Genomic DNA, 20,423 nt, shown 5'->3' on the forward strand with positions numbered 1-20,423 from the left:
CTGGGTGAGCCCGCCTCCTCTGCGTGTGAGGACCACATGCACACCCCTGACTCCAGGCTGATTGCAGGACCCAGTGGACCTGGGACTCCTGTGCTCCTTTACCCTCTGCTGGGGGCAAATGCTTTTAGGATGAAGTGCCTCCTAGATTGTACCTGGATGCCAAAATGAGGGCATTGGCTGTGTAAAACTAAAATGTTCTTAAAGTTAAGTTCTTTTCACTTTTGTTTATTTGAATTTTGGGAAGTGAGAGGTTGGCAGGAAGGAGACCAATTTTGAATAAAATGAGTCTCTCTAATCAGTTATGTGATTTGCAGATAAAACTTAGGAATCAGGCATTATCTCTGTCATCGATTTAAAGAATTTTAGTGCCCTGGAAACTTACACTGGTAAAATGCTCTTCGGCGGAGTCAGCCATTGCTAAAAGTAGGTGAAGAGGAGACGGCAGTTCTGTTTGCCACCATTTCTATCAGCTCCATTGACTTTTTAGTCTTTTACGTATGCGTAGGTTTCTTTTCTTCTGTGGTTTGTATACTTGTAATCGTACTTATCCAAATCAACTTTTCTCATTAAGTTCTGAAACTACTGTTGCTTGTCTTAATCTCCTCTTGGCAAGTAATATAAGTAATATATATTTTAATATTCACATGTATATAGGTTTGTACGGTATGTTATGGTGTTAGTGTAGGTTATCTAAGACTTCTGTTGGGTAACCCAGAGTTTACTAACTTGCTCCAAAGTGCCTTCTCCTAGGGTTTCTTATTTTTTGTTTGTTTTCTTTCAATGTTCTTTATCCACAGAATGCATACTTTTTTCCTAGTTCCTCTCTATCCCCTTTCTTCGTTTATAGAGACCTTACTTAAATCAGTTATAACCCACTGTGATTCAGTACTCTGTGCTTGAAGACAAAAGCCGTCTATATTAAACGCTGTGTGCTATTGACAGGAAGCTAGTAGTCAGGGCGGTGATCTCCTGTCTACTGGTCTGAGTTCTTAAAAATATATTTTGGTTGCAGTCATCTTAGAATTCTACATGGACACAGACAGATTCACCTTTAAAATATATGGTGACTGTGATCTATAGAACGCACACTTCTAGGCCTCCAGGCTCAGGCTGCTCTGGACCCTGAGCATGTCCCACCCACCTTCCTCAGCTGGTTGACAGGGCCCTGGGCTCTTATAGGGATGATGACCAGGTCAAGGTTGCAGTCCTGTGTGCACGAGAAGCCAAGTGTTTAAATGAGAAAAAACTCACCTATTTCTTTTGGTCCAAATAAGAGTTTTTTGCAATAGAAGAAATGTTTACTTGAGTCTATCTGATGAAAATGATCCTCTTACACGGGAACAGCCTAACACGGGTGATATGATGTCTGAGAAACACATTGTAAATCATTTGTTGCCCATCGTGATCTCTTGTGAGGATCTAGCCCTGTGGTTCGTTTCTCGAGCTTGAGCTTGCTCCAAGTGAAGCAGAGGGCTTTTTAAGATACAGATGACTCCCTCCTCCCCCTCCCCCCAGTTTCTGCCTCTGGAGTCTGAGGTGGGCCCCGATAATTTGCATTTCTAAGAAAGTTTCCTGATGCTGCGGTGAGGGTACACTTGGAGAACCACTGCCCTAGCCACCAGATATTGAAGAACAGGTTGGCTACAAGTAGCAGGTAACTAAAATTCCTCAAATGGCTGTGTACCTTTGTCTTCAGTCGCTGCTTGGAGGAGAAGCATGTGAATCAGCCCAACAGGGTAGTACATACAGTATACGGTGAGTGCAAAGGAACAGAACTGGCTTCTCTTCAAAACATCTGACTTTTTATTGCTTCTGCTGTGTGAAATGTTGTTTCCTATTTGTCGATGGGGTAGAATTAAAAGTTGATTTGCGAGCTAAAAACATGGCAAACTGTTTCTTCTTAATCAGCCCATAAATAGACCTGCACATTTAGACATAAAAGTAAACCATTAAGAAACAGTGCTCTTGTCATTAGAATTTGTCAATTGAGTTACAATTACAGACTCTCATTTCTCTACTTCCTGTGGCTTGTGTAATTGCTTACCACCTATTTTTAGTAGATCTTGCACTGCTGATTCAAAGTGGTAACTGATGCTAAGCTCTGTGCTGCTTGGTACCGTAGGCTGGCGGGTGGCCAGGCCCTTGGATGGGTAAAGCTACCTGCCTGGGCACCGTATGAAGCAGTGTGCTGCAAAGTGGATCCCTGGGCAGGCATCCTGGGAGTGTGGCCACCTCCTCTGGTTTCTTCTTACTACTCCACCACCAGCCTGAGGGGAGCCATGGCTGGAACCTGTCTCCTAGCCCCTTGAGAAGAATACCAGGTGGCGCTGCCTGGTATGTCACCACTTGATGGGTATCTCACTGCCCCCAGCCTGTCCTCACTCTCAAGCAAAGGTGCTCAGCACTGGAGTAGGCTGCTGGAGCCCCGGGCTTTGGCCTCTGTTCTCAGCAGACCTGGGGCGAGGTGTAACTAGGTGGCACTCATCTTCAGTGGACACGGACTCTTTCTTTAAGTCTACTCTCCAGGTGGGCCTCTTGTCACCAGATGGTGTGCCCAGGCAAGGCATGGCTGGAGTGTTCAGTCCTGCTGCTTGGACCTCTGAGTTGGGTCTGGCTGGTCAGCCCAAGTCCACGTGGCTGGCAAGGATTGCTTCCACCCACAGGGGTTCTAGGGAGCCAGGGAGAACCCAGCCACCTTCCCTTTCCCATCAACACAGTTACAAACCCCTAGAACAGCTCTGTTGTCTTTAGAAATTGACAAGAATTGTACAACACTGCTTGGGCGCTGTCATCTCCCAGCTCAGAAAACTTGAGGAAGAATACCCCTGAATAACATAACTGAAGGAAGCACCTACCTGTGTGAGCCGCCCTGGAGCCATGGGGCCTGGGGCTGCACCATTGCACGCCGCCTTCCTTTTCTCATTTCTTAAATGAAGGATTTAGAGCAGATCTGTAATTCTTCCCTTCAGGATTTAAATGCTAGTAATTTGTAAGAGATTTTGATGTCATCTGGGGGAAGCCTGGGGAAGTGATGTAAATTACAGCCACTCTGATAAGAAACTGGTCATTTTCATCTCTTCTCCTGTTCGGCCTCGTGTACCTCCTGTCTTTCTCTTCACCCCAGAAGAAGAGGGAACAGGCACGAATGTAGCTCCGTGAATTTCAGGCCGGCTGTTTTTTGGGGGCTGGTGGGGATAGGAGGTGTGCACAGGACATATTTAGTGCATATCTTTTCTCCCTCTCAGTCCTCACTAGCCAGCGTTCCCAGCAGTTTCATCTTTGGCTACTGTCCTTGGGACGGCCTCTGTCTTTACTTGGATATCAGTGCAGTTTACTGTATGTTGGTATAGTACCAGCTGTTAATTCGTTTTGGGAGTGAGCTTCTCTAGAGTAAGGAGCATTTCTAATTGACTCGCTTTATCATAGAACTGATCACAGTGACCTCTATAAGTAAGTGCTTGATACATGTGTTACTTATTATAATTCGGTAATTGAGGCACCTCAGTGCCACACATTCTCATTGCAGCCTGTGAGCTGGGAGGGGTGTATGTAGTTCGATTGATGTAAAAATGACACAGCTGCTGTTGGTCATTGCGTTTTGATAGGACACTGAATGTTTTAATCTGTTGGGTGCTTAACATCCGAATAAATTCTCAAGATTTTATTGAATGAACTGATTATTCTTGTGCACGTGGGGTAGGGAGAGTTCAAACTACCAAAAAACTTTAAAATTTTCTTTGGAACTATATTTAGAAGCAAAAGGGAGAGGCTTTATGTCTTAGCAGTTGTTTGTAAAAAGCAATCTTGTGAGTATGTGAGAAGCTCTGTACGGTTCTCCCACGGCCTTTGCTAGTCTGCTGACTGCCCAGCGGTGCCTGGATAGTTGGAGGGACAGGAGATTGGGAAACCCATCCTGACCTCACCACTGACTAGCTCTGTACCCTAGAGTGGCTTTACCAGCTTTCAGTGCAGAGGGTGGTTTGGAGCCTGTGGTTACTAAAGTCCCCTGAAGCTGTCACATTTTTTGATGCGCTTGACTCTCAAATTGTAAGATGTGATCTCTTAGTTAACAGAATAATCATATCCTGTCAGAAACACTCATAGAATAAATCCTCGCGTACCCATTGCTGGCTTCAGTAGTTATCAGTGGCCAGTCTTGTTTCACCTAAACTCCTACACTCTCCAATGGCTTATTTTTGAAGCAAATCCCAGGCATCAATTTATTTCATCTGTAAATATTAAATATCTCTGTAACAATAATTTCTTAATATTATCAAATATACAACCAGTGTTTAAATTTCCTCATCTGTCTCAAAAATCTCATTTAACTTTAGTTTTGAAACCAAGATCCAAATAAGGTCCATCCATTGCAGTTGGATGATCTATTTATTTCTCCATCCTCTTGTTATCACTTATTTATTTCATTATTTATTTGTTTATTTATATTGACTGTATTCCTTATGCCATCCTTCACATCTCCATGACTTATTTATTATTTTAAATTGTGGATTGGTTCGTTGGGGGAACTAGGTCTTTTGTCCTGTAGATTTCCCGCAGCTGGAGTTTGCTAACTAGACCTCGTTTAACATGCTTTTTTTTTTTTTTTTTATCCCAGATTCTGGTTTGATTTTCTGGCAGGATGGCTTCACAGGTGCTGTATGTGCTCCCATGGGCAGGAGGACACAGGAGCCAGCAGCCTTGACGTTCATTGCCTTTGTCCATAATTCATCAGGGTTGCAAAAAGGTGACATTCGGATCTTCTCATTTCTTCCACATTTACCAGCCATATGAGGACATTGCTCAGCTATTGTCTTGAGGGACATTCATACAGGAAAATCTTGTCCTTTATTTGGCAGCTTTCAGAATAAATAATTCTAGTTCCCCAGCATCCTCTAAAACCACCAGCAAGGCTCTTTGTTTGTTCGTTTTTAGAAAAATTATGAGCTCGTGATTTAAGGTACTTCTGAAGGAGTTTCATCCATTGCAGCGGACATCCTTGTTGCTCAGATCAGCCCGGCTGCACTCCGTGCTGCATGAGGTTGCTGCCGCGTCCCCTGCATGTGCCCATGATCCGTGGCACCACCACAGAAAGCCAGGAGCTGTGATCCTTTAGGCTCCTTCGGTCAGTGCCCACCCAGGCCAGGCCGCAGGTCCCTGTTTCTCCATGATCCCTTCAGTAGGCAAAGGAATTTGGGGACCACAGTTTGAGAGTTAAAGACACTCATTATTCCTGGGGGTCGGTCGTTGTGTCTGGGCCTTTTCAGTGGACAGAGGTGGTTTTTTGTTGTTTTGTTTTAAACAGTCTATTGTAAATTTGTACTGCTTTTTCTAATTCAAAAATAGAATCACAAGATATTTTACTTCTTTGATTTTATATTTGTATCTTTTATGCTGAAAATTTTCGACCCCAGGAATATTAATATGATTACTTATTTGCTTGATTATCCTATTTTATTTATATACAACACATGTAAACAATTAGAATAACTCTACCAGTATCATCACTAACAGTTTGACTGCCGACAACAGCTGAAGATGTTTTTGTCCTTGGGGTTTATCCCGCTAGGGAAGCACAGTCAAATTGTCGTGTATTTCAAGTCTTCCAGAGTGATTCCTCTCTTTATTTGTGCCACCAACTCAATGCATAACTTGGTTAATGTGTTTCCATTCTGCTTCTGATTTTTTAGGACTTAAAAGTATTAATATTGGTTTAGAATTATGCAAATCATTTACACGGTTCCAGAGCCAAAAGAAATATACTTCGAGAAGTCTTATTCGTATTTTTATCCTTTTCTCTCCCTGTCTCTTTCAGTCATTATTTTTAAAAGGATTATTTTTCTTCTCCCTCCTTTTACTGATTTTGTTTTAATGAAAGCAAATGCATATATCCATAGTTGCATACTTATTTTTAATATTTCTCATTTTCTTAAATAAACAGTAGCATACTTTACACTTCCCAAACTAGAGTTTAAAGGTTGTCTTCTAATTACATGGTATATTGTAACTTAGTTAATCGTGACATTGAGTTAAATTGAATGTGCCTATTCAGTTATTATAGAAATGGTAATTATAGCAACTGCCATCTGAATATTTTAATCATATTCCAAAATGGTTAGAAAATACATTAATATTCCTGTCTTATTTTTGCTGTTAAAGAAAAAAAAAACCCAAACTTGGTCTGTTTAATTTGCATGTATTCTATTTCTGTGGCTCTCAACCTTTCAGGAGACATTTCATCTCCCAGGGGACATTTGGCATTGTCTGGAGATATTTTTCGATCACCACAACTCAAGGGACGGGGAGGGGTTACTGCCAACCATTCTACAAAAATTGGGACAGCCCCCACAGCAACGAGTTATCTGGCCCCACATGTCAATAGGTATATCACTGGCGAGAAGCCTGCTCAGTTCAACCAGGTGTTTGAAGTCTTGGGTCATCTCCCTCTCTCTCCCTTACTCCCTCTTTTCCTCCATCTCTCTTGCTCTCCCTTCCTGTCCTCTTCTCTCTTTTCTTCCTCAGTGAAAGTCAATATTTACATCCAAGACTTTAAGAAAACATAAATCATTTAAAATGAAAAGACACAAGAACATCAATAATGTGTGCTTCTATAAAGAGAAGAATAATTCTGTACTTGAGTGCTCCACTTTAGTTCATGTGTGCAACCAAGTATTTTGGGCGAAGCAAACTGCTTGATTACAGGTCTCAGGAAAACAGGATTTCTTGTTAGGTGCATGCACGTAGAACACCAGCTTGATGGTTTAAAGTGACTGAAGTTAAAATTTTGATGTATCAGCAGCACTGTGGGCGAGCACGTGGCTCCACGGTTGATCTTGATATACTATCCATTTATGAAAGATTTTTATTCAAAGGCACGTTGGTCACTGTAGGTGACCAATGGGAAAGTTTGCTGCTCTTACTAAGTTACTTTGTCTTTAATGACATCTGGGATAACTCGGGGGGTGCCATGAATTTTTCTTATTTCTGTATTTTCCATTGCCTCCCTTTAACATCTTATGAAATACTCAGTTTCAACTAAAAAGAGGCGTGAATAATGAAATTTCGTTACGGTTTTAACGTGATGCGGACGAATGGGGGCACGCGCCTCTTTTCACGTGGGAGGCACCTGCTGGGGCATCGGCAACGTGCACTTGATTGTTTGCAGAGCGATAGCCTGGGAGTGCGAGCATGGGGCATAGAAAGCACGGGTTCAAGGTGGATGGTATCTGGCCCTGTGATGGGCGCTTGATGACTTCAGATCTTAGATTTCCTTTTGCCTTTGGTAATAAAGAGGATCCAGTAGTTTAGTGTTATTCTAGAAGTTCCTAACAGTACTGCTCTTTTTTTCTTCTTTTCCCCCTGTATTTCCCCCACTTCCATCAGGTAAATTAAATGAATTGGGGGGGGAAAAAAAACGATAGGCACTTCTTGACACATGTAACTGCAATACAAATTTGATTCCGCAGAATGAAACTGTGTATAATTAGAAGAGTTACAGACAATGAAGACAATTCACAGGTTTGTCCGCCCTCCTAGGGATTAGTTTGATAGGATAAATTTTTAAAAACATTTTACTTGTGAGCTTCAGCACTTTTCTGTTGTTGATTCAATGCTGCTAGTGGGGGTGCCTGTGTGTGATGATGGCTTCAGGGAAGACTTTCAGAAATAGATTTAGTCATCAAAACCTCTTTTTGGCTTTAACTTTATGGCCCTAAGACATAAAAACTTATCCTTTTTAGGCCTTTGACTCACATCTTATACTACCAACCTTTTTCTTTCAACATCTTTCTCTGCTTGCTCAAGAAAAAAGTCGACATTGATTTATATGCCTTTTTCCCTTGCCAAATTCAGAACCTTTGAAAATCCTCAGCCTTTTTTCAGCCTTTATATTAGTTTGGTGGGGAGGCCCTTAAATATTGACAAGGTTCTTTCTGAAGCCTTGGCCATTTTTTATTATGCTCAGAAGTAAAAAACAGTTTGTGCAATTTCTGGGCAGTGAGTGTTGAAGTCACCATTGCAGGGCGTGAAGGGACCACGGGCTGTGCAGTTCTGTGTTGTGCCGAGCAATGGTAAAACCTGTTTCCAGGTCTTACTAAGGAGGAAAAGCCTCCTACCCCAGTGGCAAGCTGTCAATCGGACTGGGCAAGTGGAAGGAAGTTCTTAAATGCTCCTCTGCACGCGTGAGAGAAACCAGGCTCAGACAGCATGTAGGGGCTTCAGAACTGATGGGCAGCAGCCTGGTCTTCGCCTTGCTGGGGTGCCTGTCATGCCCGTGGGAGAGGCAGGCAGCCCTGACTGAGATGGGACTCGCCGTGAGTCTGCCGCATTCGGGCTTGGGGACAGAGGTTGAGCCTTTGTCACCACAGTCAGTGAAAACAAAGCACTTTAAATGCAGAACCCCATCAGCTTCTGCCTTCCTGTAGAAATAGGATGTTTCTAGAAAAAAAAACCAGTTCATAAATTTGGCACTGAAAAACTTTTTCAGCCATTCAGTATGGACTCATTAACTTGTGGTTTCATAAGATTCTGAAGCTACTGGTACATATTTTCAGGCAGTTTAATCATCCTACGTAAGGTCTGACTCTGTAGGAGGACTAGCTGGATTAATCTGATTCAGTTCATTTCCTGGGAGAATAAAATTATAACTGCATGTTCATTAATTTACGGTTGTGATTCATCTACTTCAGAGCCAATATTAAATCATCTCCTACCTCTAGAAGATATGTTTTTAAACATAAGTATCAGAGTTAATATTCTGAGTTAAGTTTAGCTTGTTGTAAGATTTGTTTTTGTCTGTCTACTATCACTATTTTGTTGAAAAAAAAACTTTTTATTTGAAAGAGTAATGCTTTTTTTTTTTTTTAAAGGACAGCAGAAACCATCCATCAAGGGAAGCCTGTCTTCTGTCCCAGGTATACAAATGTCCTCATCAGAGGTTTCTTCTGTGTACATCCAGAGGTTCTGGAACTATCTAGGTAGTAGGTCATTCGAATCATTTTATTTTTGTCTCATTTTCTCCCTTTTTTCTTATAATATGAAGAGATCGCTCCATTATTAATTTTTTAAAAATAAGGAAAACCACCAAATTTTACACTTTAATTGGTGAATTTTTATGGTGAATTATGTTGTAATCAGTAAAAAGTAACCTTAGAGTTTAGGGACTGATTTAGAGAGAAGAAATGAGAGGTGAGATAGCTTTTGTCCTTATATCAATTAGATATGAATAGATATCAGATATGAAGTTCCCCAAAGTTCTGTGTAGCTTGGACTAAACACATAGTTTTAGGGAATATTGAGACAGAAAAGCCTGTGGTGAATCCACAAAGGTTAATTAACTTCATGTGGGTGATGAATTTCAGTAAGGATAAACAGCGGGTTTGCACTTGTAGGAAGCTTAAGTAGGCAGCAAACGAGAGGGTAAATGTCTTCATAGATCAAATTATTTTCACTCTGAAGTGTTCTTACCTTTTTTTTCTGAGTTAACCACGTCTTTGAAATCTTTCTTACTTAGAACTTAGAGGCATTTCTGTTTTCTTACAAGTAAATAGTACTTTGGTATAGAGATGTAATTTATTTAATTGTTTGCCTATTGATGGATGTTTAGGATGTTTCCATTTTGACATCCTACCGAACTGCTCTCCACGGAGCTGGGTGATTTTGTGCTTTCATCACCAGTGTCTCAGGATACTTGCTTTCCCGCCACCTCCCAATATTGCCCGCTGTTTGATCGCACTTAACATTTAAAAAAAAATTTTAACTTTCACTTTTGAAATAAATTTTGGCCTACAAAGAGTTGCAAGAATAGTACAAAGGCTTCCTCCCTACCCTTTATCTAGCTTCCTTAATCGCTAACGTCTTGCATAATCACATTACAATGATCAAACAAGGAAAGTAACATTGATTTTGTGCCATTATCACATTTTTTGATCTTTGGCCCTGTGATGGATGAGAGGTGACAGTTTTGTGTAATTTTAGTTTACATTTATTTTATTCTGAGTGAAATAAAGTCCAGCAACTTTTCATATTTTTGCAAGTCATGTATTTTCTTTCCCTTTTCCTTTGCCCATTGTTTTCTTGATTTGCTGGTCTCTTCTTTTGATCAATTTGAATGAGCTCTCACTGTATCAGGAAAAGTAGCCCTATGGGTTATGAATTACAGATAGTTTCCCCTAACTTTTAATTCATCTTTCAGATTTCCCTAGGGTGTATTTTGCCATGTAAGTTTTTATATATGTATGTAATGGAATTCATCCATCTTTTGTGGTTTCTGAATTTTTAGTCATAGATTAAAAAAAAAGTTCTATAAAGAATCTTTCATATGCCTATCTATACTTTAATGTTTTCACCATAAACCTTAGCTGCGTTTGTAGGGTGGGAAGCGTGGCTCCAACTTTCTTCCAGATGATTTACCAAAGTATTCGGATAATTGTCATTTATCTTTTCCCCTGTGACTCGAGCCAGCACCTTTATCATATCCTAAACTCCCAGATTCCTCTGGGTCTGCGTATCCTAATGTTTTCATCAGCCCTTCCCATTATGTGCCACACCAAGCTTGAACAAATGAGTTCTTTTAAAAATTCCTATTATTTTAAAGTAAATAAATAAAAGAAAATAGCATTATATCAAAAGTCTATTAAAAAGCTAATTCCTGTGCTTACACATGAGTAAATGAGGCAATAGAGGCCCAAAGGTCACTGAGTTTTCAGGCACAGGGTGGAAGGTGGATGGTTACCTCTATCGCAGATCCAAAGGTGGGTAAAATATATTTGTTGCAAGGAGTCATTTTGATGGTCCTTACCTAGACTGCCCCTCTGCCATCCTGCCAGCTGTGTTCTTGGATACGGAGGGAGCGGGGACAGGTTAAGGATGGCTGGTAGGAAATTTGATTGAACATAGTTACTGACAATATTTTTTAAAAAAAGGGTGTGGGGAGCCCAACACATTTTGGAACGTATCCTAGCATTCCCTGAAGAACTTTCTTTTGAATGGTTCACTTCTGTTCTTTAGGAAATCTATCATTTAGAAGGGGTGTCTGTGCTCACATGACATAGTTAAGCCTCTCTTGTCACCAGTGTTTGACAGAGATCGTTCCCAGGGTCCCCTAAGCACACGCTCCTTCGGAAGGAAGGGGTCAGTGAAGTTCTTTGGCGGGCTGCGCTGCGCAGTCTGATCTTCTTGGTCTCTGGCCTGAGGGGCAGCATGCACAAGGTCAAGCGCAAGGGCTTCCAAGTCAAAGGGCTCCAAATTCTCACTGCACGCATGCACTCAACCCGCTTTGGGCATCCCTTAGCTTCTTTGCTGTGGGTGGGGATAACGAAGAGTCATCCTGGTGTTAGGACTGAATATGATAACATGTGAAGAGTGCTTACCTAGTCGGTGGCACCCCGTCGTGCTGAGTAAATGATTGCCACTTCATTGGTCTGTTTTTCTTTCCTCTTCAGTGTACGAAACGCTGAGGCACATAGTCTCTGAACTTGCATGCTGAAGGTGAAGGAAGATAGGCTGTAATTTGGGATTAAGAGAGTGGCTTTCACGTGTGTAAGTAGCACATAGAAGGCTGAAACCCAGGAGAAGTGAGATCGGCTTCAACATTCTAAGGCCTAAGGAAAAAAATATTCTTCCTGTTTTTGATCTGTTTGAGAGAGATGGACCAAGAGCATAGGCTCGGTGCTTGGTGTCAGATATGACCAGCTGCAGGAGCAGGATTGATCAACTTTCATGCACATCTGGGTTAGATTTTTTTTTTTGTCGAAAAGAATAATCTTCAAAATAGGGCACATAGAACAAATGTCAACAAAAAGGAATTGAAGCTGAAGTAGGAGAAAAATTAGTAGGAGAGCACCTTGCTACTTTACGTTCAAAGCTCAAGGTTTGGATGAATTATGAGTGTTTCCAGGCGGATATGGATGGCAGAATATCCCTGTTGATATACTTTGAGTGGCTTTGAAGGAGAAGAGAAGTGCTAGAAGATTGGAGACAGGCAAATGTTCTAATTTTCTAAATGGAGTAAAAAGCAGAATCAAGAAAGAGACTACTAAACAGGTTACTAAATGGAGATAAAAGGCGGGGGCATCAAGCCTGTTGGCATCTCTTCTCCTTGGTGCAGGGTGGTGTGATTTCAGCAGGGCGTCCGGATAAGGTTGGACCACTTATGAATGTGTCCCTTAGATCTAGTATTAATGTACCTTCTCTCCTTGGGCACCCCCTCTGACCCTAGGCATTCTTTAAAAGCCTCTGCGCCATCCTGTCCTTGGGGATGAGTCTGTGGTCATCCGCTCTCACCATGCTGTGTGGGACCCTGCCCCTACCTGTATCCACTGACCAGCTCGCTTGACTTGCCTTCCTTTGCCCCCTTATCATCTTGACACACCACACCTAGCTGGGAAACAGTTTTGTCTTTTACTTTTGTAGTTTGTTTACACAAAAGACAGTGTGCAACATTACCAGAATGCAAAGGGGGGACAGGGCACGCACAGACCTTTGTCATGTGCTGACTCTGAGTAGAGGGCCAGTAGCCCATGGCACAAAGGAAAGAGAGTTGCGTTTCATTGCCAAATGGGGGGAAGGGACGTTTCTTACCTCTACCCCATTGTCCTCTTACCCCTCAGCTGGCTTCTTATCTACTCTGTGTAAGAACCTGGCAGGTTGGGTGTTTGGGGCAGAGCGCCCTCAGACCACTCTCTTTTTATAATGAGAGGCTAGTTGAGGGAACAGAGCTGTATTTTCTTTGAGCACCTATTAAGTATTTGGAACATTGCCGGGCATTTTTTATGCTATTTAATGTAAACAACATATCTGCAAAGCAACCCTTTTCTTTTTATCCTCCATTTTATAGGTGAGAAAACAGCTTTAGAGATGGTAAGCCATCTAGCTTAAAGACAGAGCCCACAGGGGTGGTGGAGCTGGCATTTCGTTCCAAATCCAGCGCTGTGCCGGGAGTCAGGGAACAGGCCCATCTCCCTGCTGGCAGCACTGCTGTGTTGGACTGCCATACCCCGGGGGTGGTCTGCCAGTTAGATCCTCCCTGAGGAAGGTATCAGATGCATCCCCCACCATTTTTGGCCATGATTTGTATAGCAGGTTGCATGAAAACCTGGAAACCTACATAACAGATTCGCAGGCGATGAGTGGCTAGAGTAATAGGGATTATACATGACTGAATCAGAACTTAGAACTCTTGAGAAGCGGGAACGATGGACTAAAACTGGTGAAATGGGCCGGGAGGATTAGTGAGGCACCTGCTTCCACTCAGAAATCCTCCTGCCCAGATGTGAGAGGCCGGGCACTGCTTGCAGGTATGGTGCTGCCTGAAAGGTAAGGCAGTTTCGGGAATCATTAACGTGCGTTTCCATTTTCTGCAGTGGACATCCCTGTCTGATACCGTGTGTCATATACAGAGTGATGGGTAATGATGATCTGTAGCATCCGGAATTGCCCTGTTTGCGCTCTTACCATCCAATTGTCTGTTTCCTCTGCTTTGTAGGGGCAAAGCACATGTCCGTCTTGTCTTTTGTGTGTCCAGCACCTAGCACAGTGCTAGTAGGGGTTCCAAATATACTTGTTGAGTAACTTACCGTGAACTCTGTCTAGAAGAGAGAACAGAACTGAGACGATGAGGTTTAGGGAACTTTGTCATTTTTCAAGGTAGTTTTCCTTGGGGACGCTGACGTTTCTTTAACTGTTGGAAGTTTATTCTCAGGAAAAAGAGATTAGACCTTTCTACTCCATCAGAAATTGTTTTTCATCTAAAATTATTATGTTTATGTATACATTCAGTTTGCTTGTCTCCTTAGAATTTTTAAATTCTAAGGATGCTATTTATAGATATTTTGGAGAGCACACATCTATTTTAGAAGTCACTTAGAAAAGTTTAGTTGAATTTTTTTTTTTTTATGGGCGAGTTTTTTGGTAGCATATAAAGTATAAAGCAGCACTGCTGTATCATCCCATATTTGACCTGGGGCCCTCGCCAGACTGAGTTCCATGAGAAGGACAAGCATCTGTGCTGTGCCTTATTTAGGTACAGTGTTTGTGCATAGCAGATGTGCCACACATTTTCATTGAATAAGTATGACTTTCATTTTATTCTACCAACAGGGTGACTGATACCGTCTCCAAGGAAACCTAGTCTCTGAGGTTAAGTAGCAGCCTCAACATCATATAGTGAGTAAGATCTAGAGATGGGACTTGCCTCCAGTTTAAAACAAGGTCCTTGTGTCCTTTACGTCATATGCGGAGGCATGGCCAACTTCATTACCTGGTTAGTCTTCTTTCAGACAAACCTTGCATTCAGATATTAAAGGTTTAGAGAATAAGAGTTTCTTGAATGAGCCTTTCTTCATTTTCTCCTCTTTTTTCTATAGTAGTGGCCCTTACTTGGGGCTGTCATTATAACCATCTAGGGGCTTTTACAAATCACAGATATTCTGATTCAGTAGGTCTCAGGTGGGATCTGTTTGGAATGAATAAGCAGGCCAGGAGGATCCTTTTGGTTCTTGGAATGTGTGGTTAGAACACTCATGTGTTCAGCTAATGGATGTAACCTGAAGATATTCTGTGTTTTACTGAGTTGTAAATCTGAGTACTGGGTTGCAAGGTGAAGCAGAAATTCAGCTCATCACTGACTCTGTTCTGTTCCTCAGCCTCTCCATGAGGTTTTCTCTTTGCTTGTACATTTTTAAGGGAGAAATTATATACATAGAAGCAGTTGTAAATTTTAGGATTTACTAATTTCAGGGTATACTCTCTTAAGGGTTTGGTTGAGTAAAATGGTGAATTCAGAGAAAACTTGAACTCTCTCCCTGACTCTGTTAACTCTGCATTCGAAATTGCGTTGTGGAACTGAAGCTAATCATTTCATAATGTACGTGAATGAGTGGATCAGAGCCTTATTTGATGCTTCCCCTAGGTGAGGATTATCTGAGGAGACCTGGCTGGACAAGGAAATGGGTTTGACTTTCTGCCAGATGGTCATTGAAATGTTTTTTTTTTTCTTCCATTTGTGTGTGTGTGTGTGTGTGTGTGTGTGTGTGTCCCCAGTTAAAGGGCTGGGCATGTAGATTTTCATGCTCTTGTCTAGTTTTCAGCTTTGGAAGTGCTTACGCAGCTAATCTGGCATTTATGATTATTTCCACTTTGAGCTCAGCAGGAGGCTCTTTGGGGATATTCAGACAGAAATGACTTAATTGGATTTCAGCCCAGACACAGTGTTTGAATGGCTTTATGGATGGCATTAATTGGGCTGCTGCCAAAGAAAGTCATATATATGTTTTTGAGCTTTAGAATTTAGAAATGCGCTTGGAATTACTCCCTCTCATTGGCTCATTGCTAATTTATCCAGTAAATGAAATACTCAAGAAAAATAAATTTACAGCACTAAAATTAGGAAATATACTTCGTAAGCAGAACCATCATTTGGTTTGGGCACAGTTCCATTATTATCTGTATTTAAGGCTCCATGTTGATGCTCGTGGGCTAGCTTGGGCACAGTTGTGGGAGGGATTCTCGGGATCTCTTGAATTTAAATTTGGGAGATGATTCTGGGCCCTATGGCACTGGATACTGTGGGGTCTTGGACAGTTGCAGTCAACTTTACAGCTATAATTACAGACATGAAAGTTTATTGGATGATAAATATCTGATAGGAGTCATTTTATTCAGAGCCTTCTGTATGCCAAGCCATATGGACACCAGCATGTGGCAGTCCCTTCCCGGAGGCTCTTCCCGTCTAGGTAGCTGTGTAAATGAGGAGTTTATGATTATAGAAGTGAGATTTCCATAAGAGTGCAGGGCATTCCTGTAGAATCCCCAGAAGAGGGAACGTGTTAGTTCATTCCCGAACAACAGGTTGGATTTGGTGGGATGATGGCATTGGAAGCTGGAGGGATGGAGCTGTCCCGCTCTGTGGGGAGAAACACTAGACACAAGGGTGCAGAATTGTGAAAGGATCAGGCATTTGGGGAAAATGTGGGTGAACATACTTTGACCATTTAAGGAATATTCAAAAGCAGCTAAATATCCTTTAAAAACAGTGATATCAAAATTTTTATTCAATTGGAATAATCATAGTTTTGTTCTTTGTAAGTTAGATTTTTATAACTATTAGATCTTTTTTTTTTTAATGGGAAAATTGAATTTACTCAGCTCCTACTTTGTACCTCATCTTATGGACTTTTATGCTAATAAGTGTATGGATACTCGAATATGAGTATCACCCCTACTCTAAAATGGGAGAAATAAATCAAGTTAATTCGGCACCCATCAGAAGTGAAATAGGATAAAATCCAGGGAGATTTTTTCCCTCACAGTTTCTTAGAAGCCAGTGCATTCTGTAAGAGGCTTTTTAGTTACCAGGAAGTTACAAAATTAAACAACAACCTTCCCACAAAGTCATTCTCAGCCCTTTTCCCCAGAGCTTGATGATTCTCTATGCTCCAGGGCTTCTCAAATACCAAGGGTCAGGGGCTAGTCCCAATCTTTTTTAACCCAGTACCTTCATGTAATTGCTGTACAACATTGTATCTCGAACCCTCATGTTCTGGTTTCTTAAAGGCCAGTGGTATGATCTCAACCTTTCAGGTCCCTGGAATACTCAAACTTGCATCCATCTGTGTATCCTGCTCACTTGGAGACACAGCACCTTAATCCCAGCCCCTGACCTGACCTACTAGAACAGCTCTCTCCAGAGGGTTCCATCCTGTGATGCACATGCAGGCTTAGCAGATTTAGTGTCCTCTCTAAAATTAAAGTGTGGCTCTAAAATAACAGAGGTGTTGTACTTGAAGGGCAGGGGAAGTAAAGGTTTCTGATTTGAATAATTCCACTATAGATAGATTTTAGCTTTTTTAAAACAGAGGAGTGTTTTTTGTAGAAAAAAGTGTAATTTTTTATAGAAAAATATAGGGAAAAACTGTTTGGTACCATACAATGAATATCTGTATGTAATTGACTTGAGTGTCAGATGGCATCGTTTTTCTTAGTAGGGTGGTTTGGGGCATGAAATGCTACCTTTCTGCGGTGCATGAGTATGTCCATCTGTGAACCTACACCACCTGGAGCCCCAACTCAGCACTCACCTGTCCGAGATGGTTACTTTTTTAAAAATCTTTAAAAGCAGAAGAACATGATGTCATTCAATGCTTAGATTCTTTTATAACTTTTAGCCTTAAATTTTATATACTTTTTCTCAGTTGGAAGGGTAGAGAGTGGCTTTTTCTTACTTTCAGAGGGGATGCACCATGCCCTTGACCCCGGGAAATATCCTGCTTAAAACTGGGAGCAGGAGGAGAGCTGGACTCGCTGATACATTAGCACCTCCAATTTGTTTTGGCATTTACTAAATCATTGATCAGTCAGGTTGCTTCTTGGTACCAAGCATGCAGTCAGTGTAGGACCCCTGTCCTGCCCTTGAGAAAGTCTCCTCACATTTAAGGAGTCCCTAATGCTAACTGCCCTTTTACAGGAAATGCCAGGCTGGGGAACAGGTAAAGTGGCAGTGAAACACAATCCACAACGTGCAGAATGCTGGGTGTTCTGCAGCACAAATGACCCAGTTTCTTCAACAAATTGTCATTAAAATAAAATAGGTTTAAAGTGACCCGAGAGACATACAAGAAATTATAATTCGTGAATATTATTTGGATCCCAATTCAAATAAATCAGCTGTAAAAATACATTTACAAGACAATTGAGAAAATTGGAACATTAAGTGATATGAGGTTTATATTACGGGATAAGTAATTATTTTAGGTGTAATGATGGAGTCGTGCTTATCCATTGGCCACACACACACTGAAGTGTTCACAGATAAAATAATTTCTGTGTGGGATTTGTTTTAAAGTCACCTAGCGAGGGGTGAGGTGGCTGTAGGTCCGTAATTTTTGAGATTGAGTGCTAAGGTACCTGGGAAGATATATCCTCTCTATTTTGCATTTGGTTAAACATCTCCACTAAAATGCAAATTATGATGATTATGTTACAGTTTGATGAATGCTGCAGTAGGGCTTTGCACAGAGGAGGGAAGACAGACCTTCTGGAGGATCAGAAATGTGTTCTCAGCAGTGACAAATATTTAAAGTGAGTTTTAAAGAAAAAATAGGTGAGCAAAAACTTCCTTCCTGCCCAGGAGGAAGGAAGCCGGAAGATGCACTATGGTGGATCGTCTGGTGGTTTGTTTTTGTTTCTTTGCATCCATTCCTTCTTGCATTCATTTAGGACATGTTTTTCAAGTTCCTATTGTATGTGTTTTTTTGTGGTGAGATTTCGTGGGTTGACAATCTAGTGAAGGAGATGGTTTGTTAGTTTGCTTGGGCTGCTGTAATCAAACACCACAGACTGGGTGCTTAAAAAAGCAGAAATTTATTTTCTTACAGTTCTGTAGGCTGGAAGTCCAAGATCGAGGTGTTGGCAGGTTTGGTTTCTCTTGAGGCTTCTCTCCTTGGCTTGCAGATGGCCACCCTCTTATTGCCTCTTCGCATGGTTGTCCCTCTGTGCTTGTGTGTCCCTGGTTGTCTCTTCCTCTTTTTATTAAAGACACTAGTCATATTGGATTAGCACCAGCCTCATTTTAACTAATCACCTCTTTAGAGATCTGTGTCTAAATACCGTTACATTCTGAAGTACTGGGGGTTGGGACTTCAACATACAAATTTGAGGGATACAATTCAGAGGGAATGTACACAGCTGCATGGTGTAATAGCGCTATAAGTTGCCAAAGGAACCTAGAAGGAAAATGTCTGAGGGACCTGGAGGCATCAGGCAATTCTTCCCAGGGGAAGGGGCTCAAACATCCTCTTGAAGAGGGTGGAATTTCACCCCGCCCCCTGAGCCCTGGGGTGGGGTGGGCAGAGAGTAGAGAGAGAGTTTGAAGGGAGTGTTCCCAAAGATGAGAGGGTGAAGAAGAGGTGGGCTTTCCAGATAGAGGCGGTGGGGATCTGAGATGAAGACAGAACAAGGAAAGGAGAGGAGGGGTGCTGTGGAGGATGCTCTCAGTGATGCTTGGGGGCGGGGAGGGGGGAAGAGCCCCCTCCTCTGTCCAGGCCAAGGTTCCCTGCACAGAACACGGCAGTGAAGACAAATGCAGAAAGCAGAAATTCTAACAGCATTTTGTCTTAATTACTAAAGCAAAACATAGTTGCAAAAATGTTACAGAAAAGAATAAAGTTTAAAGTAAAATAGTACTCCACCCCGGAAGTTTATTGTAACCACTGTCAACAGCTTGTTGACAGTTTTTCAAGATTCTGTTTAAAAAAAAAAAAGAGAGAGGGGGACATCGGGAGAGGTAGGCAACAGAGAAGAGACAGAAAAACAGGATTTGCTCACCCCATCCTGCTGTTGACCTTGGCCTTTCTTGCCATTTCCTTCATTCTTCCACTTCTTCATCCCCAAAAGGTAAGGGACACAAACTTCAGCAAAATAATCAAGATAATGCTTATGCATATTCATAGAGAACTTTGCATCACCTGGTACATCGAAGTGATCTCAGATAAGAATTCATTGTCTGGTATGTCTGTCTGCCTTTTTTCTTTCTGTCTTTCCTTCTGTCTTTTTTTTTTAAAAAGGGGGGGCTGTACACATTTAATTCACTAGGTACAGTTTAAGGTTTATTTTTGTCGGCGTGCTTTTTATTGGTTGTGTAATTAGTTACCTGGGCAACGACTAAATACTGTGGGTGCTTAATAAAAATGCTGGGGAACTTTAAAAAATGTTCTGTTGTCTAGTTACAGTGTCAAGATGTGTAGAAAGGTGTTTGTGCTGATTCTGAAAACTATGGTTTGGACCAGGGCGAAAGTCTTAAGAGTAACACCTCAACAGAACTTTTGGAGAATGGAATGTGTTATATTTAAGAGGTTAGCATCAAATATATACACAAAAATCTTTACAAACCATTGGAAACGGTGTCACTAATCAAATTCCCATCCGTTTGGATTTTTAGGCTGCAGACTATAAAATTTAAGTTCCTACTAAGATTTGCATTATGACTTTTTTTGTCATGGTACTTTAGATAAGTTTTAATTAATGTTTAGCACCACATCATCGATCTTTGACCATTTTCAAGTCCATTCCCACATGCCTCAACGCTACAGAATTGGAGCTGAGGGAGCGCCCGGTCGTGGATGAGGAAACTGAGGCCCAGAATCCCACAGGGTGTTGGTGGCTGAGCCAGGTCTGGACCTCTGGTCTCTTGATCCATGGCCTCTGGCCACCTTTTCTGGTCTCATTATATGTAGCTGACCCACTGCTTGCTGTCTGTTTTTTTTTTTTAATCAGGCCTGGGACACTTGAAGGCAGAAAATCTTCAGTATTTCTGAACATGGAACCCTCAGAGCTTAACATGTAACCAGTTACTTTCCTCTCCAAACATCCACCTCAGCAACATGTGCTGTCTCTTTGAGGCTGTACAGAAAGTTAGAAATTAGTACTCCTCC

General features: G+C 41.6%; 1 protein-coding gene across 5 annotated transcripts in view; it reads left to right on the plus strand.

Annotated features, from left to right (window-relative positions):
• The window catches only part of NCK2 (NCK adaptor protein 2), a 129,397-nt gene that overhangs the window by 42,669 nt on the left and 66,305 nt on the right, over nucleotides 1-20,423 (plus strand). For 3 of the 5 annotated variants that reach the window (XM_039840153.1, XM_039840149.1, XM_039840150.1), the window contains exon 2: nucleotides 8,865-8,909. The exons of 1 other annotated variant lie outside the window; for it this stretch is intronic. The gene's annotated coding sequence lies outside the window, so the exon portion shown is untranslated. Of the gene's footprint in view, nucleotides 1-8,864; nucleotides 8,910-8,953; nucleotides 8,973-20,423 lie in introns of those variants that run through there. One more of the 5 variants, XM_039840151.1, reaches the window with a different exon arrangement.

Source organism: Pteropus medius, unplaced genomic scaffold (assembly GCF_902729225.1).
Source record: "Pteropus medius unplaced genomic scaffold, Ma_sr-lr_union100, whole genome shotgun sequence".
NCBI classification, from domain to species: domain Eukaryota; kingdom Metazoa; phylum Chordata; class Mammalia; order Chiroptera; family Pteropodidae; genus Pteropus; species Pteropus medius.